The sequence below is a fragment of the Panthera pardus genome, unplaced genomic scaffold, assembly GCF_024362965.1.
Source record: "Panthera pardus isolate Hobbes unplaced genomic scaffold, ASM2436296v1 HiC_scaffold_15, whole genome shotgun sequence".
Lineage (NCBI taxonomy): Eukaryota > Metazoa > Chordata > Mammalia > Carnivora > Felidae > Panthera > Panthera pardus.
This window is the reverse complement of record NW_026526710.1, coordinates 3,899,971-3,915,689: the sequence shown is the minus strand read 5'-3', so window position 1 is coordinate 3,915,689 and position 15,719 is coordinate 3,899,971. Positions and strand designations below refer to the sequence as shown.

The 15,719-nt window shown below is 46.3% G+C and overlaps 1 protein-coding gene across 9 annotated transcripts in view; it reads right to left on the bottom strand.

The window, feature by feature from the left end:
- CUX2 (cut like homeobox 2) overlaps positions 1 to 15,719 on the bottom strand; it is a 320,662-nt gene that overhangs the window by 111,604 nt on the left and 193,339 nt on the right. The window contains exon 2 of one of the 9 annotated variants that reach the window (XM_053902020.1): positions 15,569 to 15,687. The exons of the other annotated variants lie outside the window; for them this stretch is intronic. The gene's annotated coding sequence lies outside the window, so the exon portion shown is untranslated. The remainder of the gene's footprint in view (positions 1 to 15,568; positions 15,688 to 15,719) is intronic. 9 annotated transcript variants of the gene reach the window in all.

Here is a 15,719-nt window from a genome sequence, read left to right as displayed (position 1 = left end):
AAAAGAATGCAGTTATTGTTGGGGATCAGGGATTAAGGAAGTGAGGACCTCAGGTGTCACTGGGTCCCTGTCAGCCCCTCCCATCTTCTGCTCTCCTTTCCTTCCCAGCCAGACTGAATTCCTTGCAGGAATCCAAATGCCCCAGGGTTTCCCAACTCTACGGCCCCACAGACTTCATTCCCTCTGCTCAGATGATCTCATTCTTTGTGCTGATCTTACTCATCAATTTGTCTCAGCTTAAATGTCCCCCCTTCCAGGAGGGCTTCATGGACCTTCCCTTCCAAGTCCAGGCATCTCCACTGTGCCTCTGCTAATCTTTTCTGGTATTTTCCCTGTCAGAAAATATATGATAAAACATTATCAGATTTTATTTTTTAAAGCCTTAGAACCTGTCTTAAAATGAAATCTTACACAGAAGGTCCTTATAGAAAACAAGAGCTCATAGCTAACATTTATGAGTTCCTATTAGTATATTTATTTTAATATTTATGGAGTGTATGAAGTACTTTATGTACATTATCTCTTATAAGGATATATGGCTGAAGTGATGGTTGAAATTCTAGGCCAGGCCTGGAAAACCAGGATGAGCAGTGGTTACGACTTGTAATACAGTCACCAACTACCCTCAAAACACACATGGAACTCTGCTTTCTCTTTACTGTAGGGAGATCCAATTAGAGACGTTGGACCCTCATCCATCCACTCCCCTGTCCGTCATCCATCCATGATCTCCAGTGTGCTAGGCATTGGATAAGGGGAGGGCAACAATGAATCAGATATGGCCTGCATCCTACAAGAGCTCAGAAACCAAAGTAAACAAGCTAGGACATAAATAATTCTGGTAAAAGGGGACAAAGACCATCATGTTGAGACATTACCTCCAATGTAGGCTTAGATGAGTGAAACCCTTATATATCCTGTATTGCCTGAGGGGTATGGAAACTAATGGGGTAAGGGAGAGGTAGAGTTTTATCTATCTCTTCTAATGGTTCTCAACTTGGGCAGGGGCTGCCAGTACCCAGTAGGTATTACCTAAGATGGAAACCCTTTATCCCACATCCATCCAATCACCTATCCATTTATCCACTTATCCATCCAAAATCCATCTAATTAATCATCCATCCACTCCAATCCAATTATTCAGCCAACAAATTACTCAGCCACAATTCTGTGGCAGGTACAGTGCCAGGTACTGGTATACAGTAACCAACCAACACAGTCCCTGTCCTTGAAGAGTTCACAGTGCAGTGGAGAAGACAGGTCAATTCCAACACTGTGTGCCTAAGTAAAATATAAGAAGTATGAATAAAGTACAGTGGGAACACAGAGACAAGGTGACTTCCTATAACTTGGGGGACAGGTCACCAAGATGGGAGCATTTGACCTGGGTCCAGAGGGATGAGTGTGTCAGATAGAAGCTAAGCATCCCAGGCAGAGGGAATGGGATTGTTGCAATAATCTCCTAACTGGTCTCCCTATTCCTGTCTTTAGTTTTATTCTTCTTAAAATGTATCACTATCAGACACACTGTATTTCATTTACTTATTTTATTTGTGATAATGAAAACTCCATGAACAGTTCCTGATACATAGTAGGTACTCTAGAAATGTTTGTTGGTCAAATGAATGAGTGAATGAAACAATGCTATGTCAGAAGCTCTGAAAGAGCCTGGTCTATCTGGGAAACAATGACACGGTTTAGAGACCACAGACCTACATCCAAATCTGGCTTTGACACTTCCCTAGCAGTGTGGCCTTGGACAAATGACTCAAACTTAGTTTCTGTGTCTGTAAAATGGGGACAAAAATTTGTGCCCATAGGGTTATTATAAAGATCCTTTGAGAACCAGATTGCAAGTGGGTGAAGTGCTTGGCAGAATGTCTAGGATCTTCAGCGTTCACACCCTCCAATGGAATGCCAGTCCCTTAGGGTGGGGACTGTGCCTGTGTTGTTCACAGCCATAGCCAGGGGGTCTAGCCTAGTGCCAGGTGCATAGTAGGCACTCAGTAAACATTTGTGAATGAATGACTGTTAGCAGATATAAGTATGAGAAGTCCTCTGTGGCAGAAGCAAGGCGGGACCCTCTTTGTGCATGCCAAATGTCTCATTCTGCATCTCTGGTCCATGGAGTTATTTAGAGCTTGGCCATCAGAGTCTCAGGTTGAACACAAAGGTTTCAGGGGATGCTGTGGGGGTATGGTGGGAGTGCTGCCTTCAGAGGGGCCTCAGAGGCCAGCTCCGGGAGGCGCTGCGGGATGACCTGGGATGGAGGGTACATGCTGGCCTGCCATGAACAAGGAGACAAGACGGATGGCTCTGCAGCCCGCTGAGATGGATAACTGAGCCGCAGCTGAGAGACAGCCCGGTTACCAGAGCCATCCATCACTCCCTGCGCCGTATGTAAATTTCAGATGCCAAGATGTATCGGGCCAATTATCCGAGGCTGGGGCAAGGGGTGGTGCCTAAGAGAAACAGTTCCCAGCCAAGCTAGCTTTACTGCATTCCATCAGCTGGGCTGGGGGTGATAGACAGTTCATATTCAGGTCAAAGAGCCCATTAAGGAGAATGTGGCCAAACCTCGAGGCCTGGGTGTGTGGGTGAGGCTGCCAACACTTCTTAGTAAACTCCCAGTGCAGTGATAACAATAATATAATAACTGCCCAACAGACGGCTTACTATACATATACAAGGTCAATGCTAATTGGCACACAAAATTTCATTTAATTCTCCCAATGGTGCTTGGCACACAGTGGATCCTCTAGAAACATCTGTTGGGAGAGCAAACGAATGGTCTATGATGAAAGGTGCCATTTTACACATAGTACCTGCAGAGAGACAAAGCCTCTCATCCAAGGTCACATGGCTGGGAAGTGGCATCATGGGGACTTGAACTTATGTCTTTCTGGATTCTTTCCTCCAGATACTGAGAGGGCAAACTTTCTCTGACCTGTCTGTCGTCAATAAGGACTCAAGTGGCCTGAAGACCAGAAGTCTGGTTGGGCCTAATCAGTCTCTCCATCCATCTGTTCGTCCGTCCATCCATCCATCCATCCATCCATCCATCCATCCATCCATTCATCCATCCATCCCTTTGTACTCATTCACTCAACTATTATTTAAACACCTACAACACTGCCTAGGACAAGCCAGACCCAGATCCTGCCCGCATGGAGTGATGGGTCACATAGGGAGCACAGACAATTATGACTGCAGTCCATCAGGCCCTCCTAGCAGTTCTCACAGCTCTGGCTTCTAGAAAATCCAGGTGGCAATTTGCTTTTACTTGGAGTCAGGCCAACAAGTGACATTTGGCAGGCAGAGTGGGTTCAAGTTCGGACATTCTAGCCTACTGGCTCTGTGAGCTTGGGCAGACCCTTGGCCTCTGTGCATCTAGGTTTACCACTGTTAAATGGAGTCATGGCATTCACTCCTTCTTGGTGGGGCAGGCAGTATGAAAGGCTTGTGGTTGGCAGGGGGTCTAGGCTGCAAGAAGTGCCTGGAAGGGTTGGGTGCTCAGCGGCCTAGGGTGTTACTTGGGCTGGAGCCAATGCCAGCCCTAAGGCGCCAAGGGAGTGGCAACTTTCCATGCCCTGGTATCGGGATGAGGCCCAGGGCTGGAGTGGGGATGTTGCTCTCATCAGCAAATCCTGTCAGCTTGATCTAACCATTTCTCATCTTCTCTACTGCTGTCACCCTGGACCTGGACATTATCATTGCCTGCCTGGGTGACCAAAGAAGCCTTCTCACTGGGCTCCATACTGTCATCCTCAGTCCCTTCCCCATCCAGCAGCCATAGGAATGCTGTTAAATCTAAGTCATATCCTGGCCCTCCTCTGCTCAAAACTTTTCCATTGCTCCCACCAAATCGGAGCCAAGACCAAAGTGCTCACCATAACATCATGGCTCCATATGATTCATCTCAGTCTCACTTCCTTCTATTTCTGCTTTGCTCACTCTACTCCAGCCACATGGGGTCCTTGCTGGCTCTTCAACACATCAAACACATTCCTGCCACAGGGTCTTTGCACTGGCTGTTCCTTCTGCCCCCAATGCCATTTTTTTTCAGAATCCCACATGGTTCTTTCCTTTGCCTCCTCTGGTCTAGGTTCTTATATCACCTTCTCACCTGTCTCATTATACTATTCAAAATAGCAAGCATCTTCTTCTTACTTCACCTGTCCCTCTCTCTGCTTATTTTTTTCCATGCCACTTGTTATCGACACGTTTATGTACTTACTTCTCTATTTGTTTATTGCCTGTTTCCAATGCCCACCCCCCTCCGATGTCAGCTCCAGAAGGACACAACCTTTGTCTGTTTGGGTCACAGATGGATCCTCAATGCTCAGCTCATTGTAGGTGCTCAATATTTGTTGAATAAATGAATGTACACATAAATGAACAAATGAAAGATGGGCTGGCCAACTCTGGGCCCCAACACCCTCCCCCCTATAGTTGTCCCCTACTCAGTGCCCTGCCCCACCTCCAGGGCCCCACCCCCACTCCTAAACATCAGGCAGGAAAACAAGCCAGCTCTTGTAGCAGGCAGGACCTGGAGGTGGCTGTCCTTAAGAGAGGATGCCAATCAAATACCTGATTATCTTGCCACGAACCGGGAGCCACATCCGATCACTTCCTTCTGCCCTTGATTGCTGCTTTATATTCCGGAGTTCTCAGAATGTAAAACCTCACGGCACCAGGAAAATAAAGTAGTCGTCACTCTGGCGGGTATCAGGTCAAGAGTCAGGGACCCCTAGGGCCCCTTTCTTAGGCCTAACACAGCTGGTCCGGTTGGGTGAGGTGGCCAGACAGCTGATCTTTGTGCTCTACCCTCTTCTCTTAAAAAGGGGGAATCACATCAAGTAATCATTCATTCATTCCTTCATTCAGTCAAGTGTTTATGGAGCACCTACTATGTGCCAGGCACTTGCTACTGGCCATAGTGGTGATGACTCATCACACCACAGGAACTAAGTGCTTACCATGTGGTGTCATTTTTCATGTCTTTGTTCAGCTTGTCTCCTGCAGATGGGGAAAACAAGTCTCAAAGAATGATGTCTCTCATCACTGTCAGGCAAAAGCAAAGCTGGGTCTCGAACCTGAAACTCTCTTTCCAAACCATGGTACCTCCTCTAAAGTCTGTGCCATTTTCAAAATCATTCTCAAATTCATTTTTCTGAGCAGCCTCTCTTTTGAAGTGGGGGTGTACTGGGTGTAGAAAGGTCTGTGGGAACCTTAGAAAGCTCTGGAAAGGGGTTCAGTCTGCTAAGCATCTGACTCTTGGCTTTGACTTGGGTCATGATCTCATGAACCATGAGATCAAGCCCTGGGTCAGGCTCAGGGCTTCTCTCTCTCTGCTTGGGCTTCTCTCTCTCCCGGTCTCTCTGCCCTTCCCCAACTTGTGTGTGCTCTCAAAATAAATAAACATTAAAAAAAAAAAGAAAGCTCTGGAAAAATTCACTGATGTACAGTGCTAAGATGATGATAGGTGTATTTAATTTTTCTTTTTTTTTTTACATTTATTTATTTTTGAGAGACAGAGTGAGAGAGCGCGCCAGCGGAGGAGAGGCAGAGACAGAAAAGGAGACACAGAATCTGAACTGGGCTCCAGGCTCTGAGCAAGCGTTCAGCAAAGAGCCTGATGCGGGGCTCGAACCCACGAACTGTGAGATCGTGACCTGAGCCGAAGTCGGACACTTAACCGACTGAGCCACCCAAGCACCCCATGACAGGTGTATTTAATCCAGGCGGAGAAGGAAGCCTTTATTGAGGGCCTGTTGTACGCTAGGTGGGGTTCTAGGAGCCTCACGCAGCTCAGTGGTGGAAGACGACAGGCACACAAAAGCACAGGTATCCTAAGGGAAGCGCGTTGGAGAAAGCTGCAGCTAACAGATCCTGGGTGCTGGCATCTGGGGGAAGGCACCTTAGGAGGAAGACCCATGGGCAAAGGTGTGGAGCATGGAAAACCCAGACTGTGATGGGGACCACCTGGAAGCATATTACGGCCTAATGGGAACTGTGGTTGGAAAGCCATGATATTAAAGGAAAAAGCAATTAGGAACAAGAGAAAACTGTTGAAGCAGAGGAGGGCACTTGCTTCGAGCAAGTCTGGAAAGCCACACTGGCAGGAGAAAGAGACTGCGGGCTGGGAGAGCAGATACACCAACTTCTGTCACCTGCCAGGTAGGCAAGGATGAGTGGGGACAATGGATAGGAGAGAGAGGTGACGGATTTTCAGGACTTATTGGAAAGGAATTGATGCTACTCAGCAACTGGGGGGCTGAAAGCAAGATAGAGGGAGAGAGTGCTCAAATGGGGGCAGCTGGGCATGGTTAGGAGTAATTCACACCAGGAATCCTTGGGCCCTACACTGGCTCATCCCCTAACTTGCTGTTGACTTTGGCAAGTGCCAGATCTCCTGCTGCCCCACTGTTTCATTGGTTAAATAAAGGCAAGATATCTCCAGGGCTTGCTGGGAGGACCTGAAGAAATTTATAGATACAATTTCTTCCTAAACAAATGGGAGGAATTAGTGTTAATAAATGCCCGGTGGAGTCTAGTTTGTAAATGTGAAGGTGGAAACATTTTCAAAGAAAAATATTTTGTAGGGGTGGTAGGAGGAAGAGGGAGCCAGAGTTCAAAGTAAATGCACCCTGCCCCCCCCACCCCCCATTCTGCTGGTGTACCTGACTCCCAGGGACATCTCTGAAGGCCAGCCATCCTTTGGCTGCATTCCATATAGTGTAACTGTTCTTTTTAGGATTGAAAGATATTTATTTACTTGAGATGCCACCTCCAGGAAGGAGGTCCTGATTGAAGGGGGACTGCGTAAGCAGAATCACCTGAGTGTCCCCGCAAGCCTCCTACTATTCAGATGACCCCTCAACTAAATCCCCTGTCCAAGACTGCCAACACCTCAGTAAACAATCTAATTGGCTGCTTTCTGTTCAGGGTTTAGGTCTTATTTCAACACCAAACTGTGTAGGGTACTAATATACAATTCTTCCACTTCCAGAATGGAAAGTATAAAAGGGAAGAAAGAGGGGAGGGAGAGGAAGAGGAAAAACAACTTTTTGAAATCAACATCTCTTTTTACATCCCTGTATTTCATTAAAATGTTTATTATTAACATTAATGTGAAATTCCCACCAAGCTGACTTTAATTACCTGAAACTGCGCCAGGGACCCCTGACTGCCTCCTTGGCACCATAAGTAAAGTGATAGAGAGACACCTGCATGAGGCAGGCAATGACCTGATGGGGAAAGTTCCAAGATGAAACTCAGACCCTCAGTGCAAGACAGGGTATCCTGCTCTGTCCCCAAACCACAAAAGCCATTTTCAAAAACAACACTGATAAGACCTTTCTCTCCAAATGTTCCCTCTCCACATCAGAGGAGACTTTATCTCTGTACTTTGAGGCAAAACAGAATTTCCCTCTACCAAAAGACACAACGTCTGTACAGAAGCGGATTTTTACTGTATTTACTAAGAGGAAACTAGAGAATGACAGACTGGCCTGTCCTAGACTAGAGACTGTGGACCCCTTTCCCTCCTCCTCCTTGCTTATCTTGTCTACTTTTGTTTTCCAGAGCCTGAGGAGCCCAGGACCCAGGACACACATTTTCCCAGCACTGGGCCAAGATGAAGACCTAGTTAGGAATGTGGTCTGGGTTTGAATCCTAATTCTGCTACTCTCTAGCTGGGAAATCCTAATGACTGAGCCTCAACTTCCTGATATGTAAAATGGGGACGATGCTTTGTGAGCATCATTTGATCTGGACAGATGGGGGATGGACATCAAGCTGAGCCACCTAGAAGTAAGAGTACCAAGGAGCAGTGTGGAGCCCTGGCCTTGCAGCAGCCATGCAGCCCTGGGTTCAGATCTTGCGTGCTGTACTTGCTAGCTCTGACCCAGGCAAGTTACTGCATCGCTCTGTGCCTCAGTTTCCCCACCTGTAGCATGAGGATAATAAAAATACTAAATGAATCCCAGCCAAATATCTTAAATATCCCTAACTGCCCAGAAATAATAACCACCCCCGCTGCCGCCTTCGTCCAAGCTGCCACCATCCCTCGCCTAGACTATTTCTGGGGCCTCCTTCCTTCTCTCCCTGCTCCCACCCTTACCTGCTACAGTCCCATTTCCAAGCAGCAGCTGGAGTGAGCTGTTCAAAATGTGAATCAGTTCTTCTCTCTCCCTGGCTTGAAACTCTTCCATAACTTATCTGCCATGGACTTAGATTAGAATACAAACTCCTCACTGGGGCCTATAGAGTCCAGCCAATGCTTAAGGCCTTATGTGGGGGGGGAGGGGCATCTCTCCCCAACTCTAGGCATTTTGAGTTTTCCAGTGCACTAGACTTTACCCCACCACAGGCATTTACAAGAGTCTGTTCCCTTTATCTGCAATCCCTTCCCATCCCCCCACTCCTACATCTTCTCAGTGGGATCCTCCCCGCACCTACTCCCCCAAATTTTAAAGTAGATCCACCCCCTCCTTGCTCTTCTTCCACATAGCATACATCATCTTTTGCAAAGATAAGCTTATTTGCACATTTTATTATCAGCCTTGCCTCCAAGACTAAAAGCTCTAGGAGGGCAGGAACTTGGTTTGTTTTGTTCTTAGTATTCCCAGCACCTAGGCCTGTGTTTGGCGTAGAGCAAAGCTTAATGGACATTTCTTTCTTTCTTTCTTTCTTTCTTCCTTCCTTCCTTCCTTCCTTCCTTCCTTCCTTCCTTCCTTCCTTCCTTTCTTTCTTTCTTTCTAGATTTTATTTTAAGTAATTTCTACACCCAATGTGGGGCTTGAACCCACAACCCTGAGACCAAGAGTCCCACGCATGATCCACCAACTGAGCCAGCCAGATGTCCCTGGATATTTCTTGAATGAGTGTTTACCTGAGTTTCCTTGTGCTTCAGATGAATATAACACATATGAAAAGGCTTTGATAACTACAAAATGTTTCACACAAAACAAAAATAACAATTCCGTAAGAATGGAAATAACTTACTTTGGGACCTAGAGGCAGGAAAGAAAGAGCGATAAGAATTAGGAGGAAAAGGCAAGGAAAAGCAAGGGTGGGAGAAAATTCAGGATTAATGAGATGGAACTAGAGGGTTCCCTCAGACAAACCTGCCGGGCTGGTGGCAGGAGATGGGTCTGGCCTGGCTGACTGGCCAAAGCTCACCCATTCCACACCTACCTTGGGTGATTCTAGAGTGGCCTATAGTGCAGGTGCATTCCTGCTGAGATGACGTGCTTGTCCAAGGATGGGAAAGCCATCTCTGTCCTCATGCAAAACAGGCCACTGCTGACACTAAACCTGGTATTGTTGTCAAGCCACACTTTCTTTTTTTTATTTTTTTATTTTTTTTAACGTTTATTTATTTTTGAGAGACAGAGAACGTAAGTAGGGGAGGGTGGAGAGAGAGGGAGACACAGAATCCAAAGCAGGCTCCAGGCTGTCAGCACAGAGCCCAACGGGGGGCTCGAACTCATGAACCATGAGATCATGACCTGAGCCAAAGTTGGACGCTTAACTGACTGAGCCACCCAGGTGCCCCTAAGCCACACTTTCTGAAGGGGAGTGTTCTTTTAGATGCAAGGAAGCAAATTTTGCCACCCCACGATATGCCTCTTTGGCATATTGATTATTTTAGGCTGATTATTTTTAAGAAACTGAAGACACAAGAGAAGGTCTGAAAACTGAGTACAAGTTACCCTTTTGTAAGAGATATTTACACTTATAAGGGAAATCTCTAGTTGTAAGGGTGTCTCTGTTTCAGTACCAGGAAGAGGGGGATGACTCTCGATCTCTAGAAACTTATCAGTGGAGAAGGCAGGAACATGAATCTGCAATGCATAACAGGTTCATTTTCCTTTACTGAGCTTTTCCTGGTCACCTCCCCTCTCATAATTGATTCCTCACCACTACCTCTCCCACCCGCCCCCCCCCCCCCAACATCTTTGTTTTTAGCTGAAGATATTTAAGGTGATGGCTTTGGATATTCAGGGAATTACTCGGTATTCCGGGGTGTTCCCCATGTATACAGGAAGTATACATGTTATTAAACTTTTGCTTGTTTTTCCCCTGTTAATCTGGCTGTCAATTTGATTCTTACACCAGCCAGAAGAACCTTAAAGGGTAGAGTAAAATTTTTTTCTCCTCAACACAAGGAACCTTCATGTTGTTTACATTCTGCTCACTTAAAGCCAATGTCATCCATCCATCCATTCATTCATTCATCAAACATGCACTTGAGCACCTACTCTGTGCCAGGTACAAGATCACTCACTGCCTGTGTGGTACTGACAGTCTAGCATCTTAGCTTTCATGGAAGAGGAGGTAGAGTCAGGACTTAAATAGTATTTACATAGACCTGGGGACCAGGCTGAGTAACAAGAATAAAGATAACAATAACAGAAGCTGATATTTTTCTGCATGTACTCAGTTGCATACACTGTGCTAGGGGATTTAGATTCATTCTTCTTTGAGCATGACAACAGTTCTTCAAAAGTGATGTCAATACTCCATTTTTCAGATGAGGGAACTGAAGCTCAGAGAGGATAGGTCACCTGTCCCAGGTCACAGACTTGGTTCAAGTGACAGGGCTGGGATTTGAACCTGGGTCCTTTTGGCTCCAGAGACCATCCATGCTCTTTTCCTGATCCCACAGTATACTTGACCTAAATCCCCAGAGCAACTTCTGGCACTTTCCTCTCTATCCTGAGGTACTGTGCACTATCTAGACATGATATTCCAGGACACATGCAGATATGTAACCCCCAAGCCCCATGCATATCTCAGCCATCTGTGATTAACAGAGCTGAACGCTGCCATTTCTCAGAAAGATTCATCAAGGACCTAAAATATACTGAGCAATGATCTTGAACTTCCAGAACTGTGCTAACATGGTAGTCACTTGCTTCCTGTGATTATTTAAATTCGGTATATCTAAAGTAATTTGGATGAAATACAATTACAAATTCAATTCCTCAGTTCAACAAGCCATATTTCAAGTGCTTAATAAACACAAGTGCTAGTGGCTACCATATTGGACAGTTCACATACACATCATTTATATTATCATAGAAAGTTCTATTGGACAAGTGCTGCTTTGTAACATCTAAGCTGTGCAGTTTTGTCCCATGGATCCCATCCCCCCACCCCCAACCCCCACCTGCCATTCATCTCTTCAAGCTCCAGCAGCTCCCAGAATTCCCAGGTCAAAATCTGAGTGAAACCAGGGACCAAAAATACATACTCAAATCTCAAGAAGACACAAATGCTGGTAAGGATGTGGAGTAACTGGAATGCCTAAATACCGCTGGTGGGAATGCATTTGGAAGACAATTTGCAGTCTCTTAAAGAGTTAAACATAAATTTGTCGTATGACCCAGTAATTTCACTCCTCTACCGAAGAGAATTAAAAATACATGTTCACGCAAAAGACAAGCACATGCAAATTCAGAGCAGCACTATTCAAGATAGCCAAAAAGTGGAAACAACACAACTGTCCATCAACTGATGATGAATGGTAAACAAAGTGTGGTCTATCTATACAACAGAATATTATTTAGCAATAAAAAAGAACAGAGTACTCATACCTGTTATAACATGGATGAACACTGGAAACAATATTAAGTGAAAAAAGCTGACCCCGAGACCACATACTGTATGATCCTATTTATATGAAAAGGCCAGAAAAGGCAAATCTATAGACACAGAAAGTAGATTCATGGTGTCCTGGGGCTAGGAGTGGAATCAGGAAGTAACAATAAGGGCACAAAAGACCTTTTTGGGGGCAATGGAAACCTTCTAAAATTGGATTGTGGTGATGGTGGCACAACTCTGTAAATACTAGAAACCACTGAAATGTACATGTACAATAGCTGAATTTTATTTTATATTTTATTTTATATGAACTATACCTCAATACAGCTGTCTTTAAGAACTCAAAAGAAATCAAGAAGTAGGGAAAGCTACCATTTATGATCATAAAGCTCATGGGAGCTTTCTTTTTGGAGCTCTCTTCATTTTAGTACTGGACCATCACGACACTAACAGACATTTATGGACATGTCACTGGGTGTCAGGCCCCATGGTCAGCATTTTACCAGATGTGGTTACTAGGATCCCCATACCACAGATAGCAAAACTGAGAGCTCATAGAAGGTACTACGCTGGCCCAAGGACAGAGTATGGCAGAACCAGGGTTCAAACTCGTGTGTGTCTTGCCTCTTAAAATCCACAGTATGCAGCACCCAGTTTTCCCAGCAATGCTTGCGGAAGCTCGGAAGAACAAATTCCATTCTGTGCCCTTGAAATCTTGAGCAGGTGGCTGGTTTCCCTCCCTTGTGTCACCTGACACCTTGCCGGCCGGGACCCATGGGGTCAGTTTCAGATGATTTCTATTCTAAAGCAATGTTTTCTGCATTTCTTCCCCCCTCCCCCCTTGGGGTTTATAAACTCTGTCTTTTCTGTATCAGGTTGAAACTTAGAATACAGGTTGTCAGCCAACATGCCAGGCATTTTTCTAAAAATAGCCCAAATTGGTTAAGCCATTTTTAAGCGATGGAACAGTCAGGAGAGGGGAAAAAAAAAAGTTGTTGGGCAGGAGGAGGAGGGAGGAATTTTAAAGGTGATTTCAGAGGCTTTTTTGGAACAGCTTCAAACTAAATATAAAAAAGATCTTGTCTGAATGAGAGGAACGTGGACCAGTGGCTACAGATGCTGGCCATGGGATGGCATGTGGTTTTGTCTGGTGTCCTGGGCTTCAGTCTGGCTGCTCAAGGTGAGCATTTCAACACCTCTGTGTAAGGGTGTCCAGAACATCCCAAGTGAAAGGGTTGGGAGCAGGAGTAGGTGGGGGAGGGGAAGAAGGCAGAGAAAAGGACTTTCTTCAAGAGTTGGGAGGACACGGGAAGGCAGGGATCTCAAAGGGCAAACACAACCAAGGTTGGTTTTCTGCTCTCTCTCAGGCAAGACCACCTAGGTGCTGAGGGTCTTGCCCTATTAAGTCAGACTCTCATTTGAATGCTCATTCATTCAAATGTGCTGACTAGTTCCCAGCAGAACTCAGATAGTATTAAGGAATGAAGGGGTGGGAGGCATGTGAAAATGGGCAGCAATATTCAGCTCTGGCTGGTGTCACATGGGATTGTGGGCCCAGGAGGGTGAGAGAGTCTGATTCTACAAAAGAGCCCGAATCCAGATTTTTAATTTGAAAATCCCCCGATTTTTAATTGTTGGCAACAAATTCAGAAAAAAATTTAACAATGCAGTCTGTGCCAAACAAAACAGATTTACTGGGGAATTTGGACCTTGGCCTGCCAGTTTGCAAACTCGGGTCTAGCCTGTTAATTACATGGGATGGAGAGAATAATAACAACGATGACTTACATTTACAGTGCGTTTATGATGTTCATGGCCCTGTGCTGAAACAACCCTGTGAGACAGGCACTGTTATTTATCTTTTAGAGAGGAGCACATGGAGGCACAGAAAGGTTAAGTCATTTGCCCAAGGTCACACAACTGAGGTGCCAGGGCTGACTTCAAGCCAGGAGTCTGGCTCTAGAGCCTTGCTTTAACCACAAAGTGATTGCAAGCTATGTGACCATTGGTGTGACATGTCCATGCTGTCCTGAAATGAGAGACCCCTGGAGATGAGGGGGTCTTTAATACTGGCCAGATTCATCAACCCCACCTTGTATAAGCCCAAAGAAGTTGGGGAGGAGCCCAAGGCTGAGAGCAGCATCCAGAATGTAGGTTTATTTCACTGTCCACTCTGTCCTGGGACTGCCCCAGGCCCAGCTGACCCTAGCAGGTCTTTAGGAGGATCTATGTGGCTTTTCAGATGAGTGTCCCCAGTTTGTGCCACCTGCTCGTGGGAATCAGCTTCCCTTCCGTCTCAACATTCTATGGGGGTGGGAGGCACAAGCTAAGCCACAAGGTAGGGCTGACCACGAATTCTGCCCTCCAGCCAGCATTAGGTTCCTAGGCCCAGCCTGCTCACCATCCCCACACCTCCAGTTCCTTCCTTCCAGGATCCCAAACAAGGAGCCAAGGAGCGGGTTCACAGCAAAACGCTCATTACCATTTGCATCCCGCTTTTTTCTAGCAGATGTGCGGCCATTACAATGGCAGGGAGAAAATAGAAAGAAATTTCAGAATTTGTTCTCCAAAGATATTCAAATTAGTTAATCAAGGGGCTTATTATTGCTTCTCCTTTCCCCCCACCCAGCTATCCATGAGGATAATTGATCAGCTGCTAATAACTGATTATACTTCACAAGTGTTTTCTTATACCCATTACTAGCGTGTTTAAAGACATTCTGTAAAGTTCTAATTATTTCAAATTGTTCCACTGTAGAAAACACCTTTGGAAGAGTCAGTTGTTGGCCGTGCCAGGGATGCCTATGCCGGGTCAAAGCATGTTTGGAAGCCATGATGAACAGCCTGGGTAATCCCATGACTCCCCCCCACTCCCCCCAACCCCCCCCCCCCCCCCCCGCCCCCCGGCCCGGACATCTGCATCCTCTCCCTCTTCCCTCAACCCATTCTCCACAGGGCCACCAGGATGCTGTTCCCTAATCACCATCCCTTAAAGACAGGCCAGGTCTCAAACTCCTTAGCACACACTGCATTCATTCATTCACCCACTCATTGATTCATTCACTCATTCTTGTCTTCACTCACTCATTCATTTTTTCATTTAACACAATAGTTTTCAGACTTTTTTTGTCTCAGGACCTGTACCAGTGCTAGGAAGTCATGGGGGTCTCCCAAAGGAAGGCGATAGTGCTGGCCCTGGGGAGTGAATCAAGAGTGGGGGTCCCCAGGTGGGGAACAGGGGAAGCACACTCCAAGCAGAAGGAACAGCAAGTCCAAAGGCCCAGCGGTGAGGAAAGGCATGGCAGATCTCAGCAGGTGAGAAGAGAGATGATGGCAGCAAGTGTGCCTGAGGATCCTAACAACACAGTAATGATAACAACAATCAAGAACAGCAGATGGCTACCTAAGTCCACTGTGGACTGGACACCTTCTTAGCTTCTCCCATTTATTACATCATGTAGCCTTCCCAACAGCCCCACTAGCTAAATACCACTGTTATCCCTGCTGTAGAGTTGGGGAAACTACAGCCTTGGCAAGTCAGCACTTGCCCGGCATTTGCCCAAGGCTGGTGCTGTTTAAACCTGCACAGGCTGGCTTCGGCGGCTGCAGGCCTGGCTCCTCGCTGTTTGTTCTAGAGTGCTGCTATGGGGCGGGAGAAACAAGGCCCTTGATTCCTAGAAGCATGGTTCCTCGTGAATCTGTGACACCGGGACTCTCCCTCACAGCGCTGCAGGGGCAGGGAGTGAAGGCAGTGAGGAGGTGGCGGGGTGAGCATGCGGACCTGAGTAGTAGTGTGGGGAGAGACCCTGGAGGGTGTTGGGTCCAATGCACACACCAGACTAAAAGCCGCGCACCAGGCTGCAGGGGCACAGCAAGTGCAAGGCTGAAGTCTCTTAAGCAGATGGAGAGTTAAGTCAGGCTCATGGGCACATGCACATGGACACACACAGCCTACCTGCCCCTCTTTTGCCTGGACTCCTCCAGGATGTGGGGCTGGGATCCACCACCTTCAGAGGTGCTTCTTTCTGAAGATACAAAGGGTCAGATGACTGGCTGACAATGCCAGGCAATTCCCTGGATGGTCAAAAAAAAAAAAAAAAAAAAAA